Source organism: Urocampus carinirostris, chromosome 10 (genome assembly GCF_059441175.1).
Source record: "Urocampus carinirostris isolate Australia breed hairy pipefish chromosome 10, RoL_Ucar_1.0, whole genome shotgun sequence".
NCBI lineage: Eukaryota > Metazoa > Chordata > Actinopteri > Syngnathiformes > Syngnathidae > Urocampus > Urocampus carinirostris.
Window position 1 is genome coordinate 16,454,145 of NC_142358.1, and position 260 is coordinate 16,454,404.

A 260-nucleotide genomic window follows, 5' to 3' on the forward strand; every position below is an offset into this window, starting at 1 on the left:
CTCAGACCTCAGGTTCCGAGTAAATCAAATAAATGGAGATTAGATTGAACCGTTCAATAATATCTGCTGCTAAAAAGGGTGACATGACCATCTCGACTAAAAATGCAGAAAATAAAGTAGTACTATTAGACAACCAATGGAATGATAAACATTGACTTCAAATTTAGTCACCACAGTCAAAAAAAAACAAAAAAAAAACACGTTTTTTAAAGAATGAGAAAAACCTAGCAAGTGACATTGGAAACAAAAGAGACGAGCCA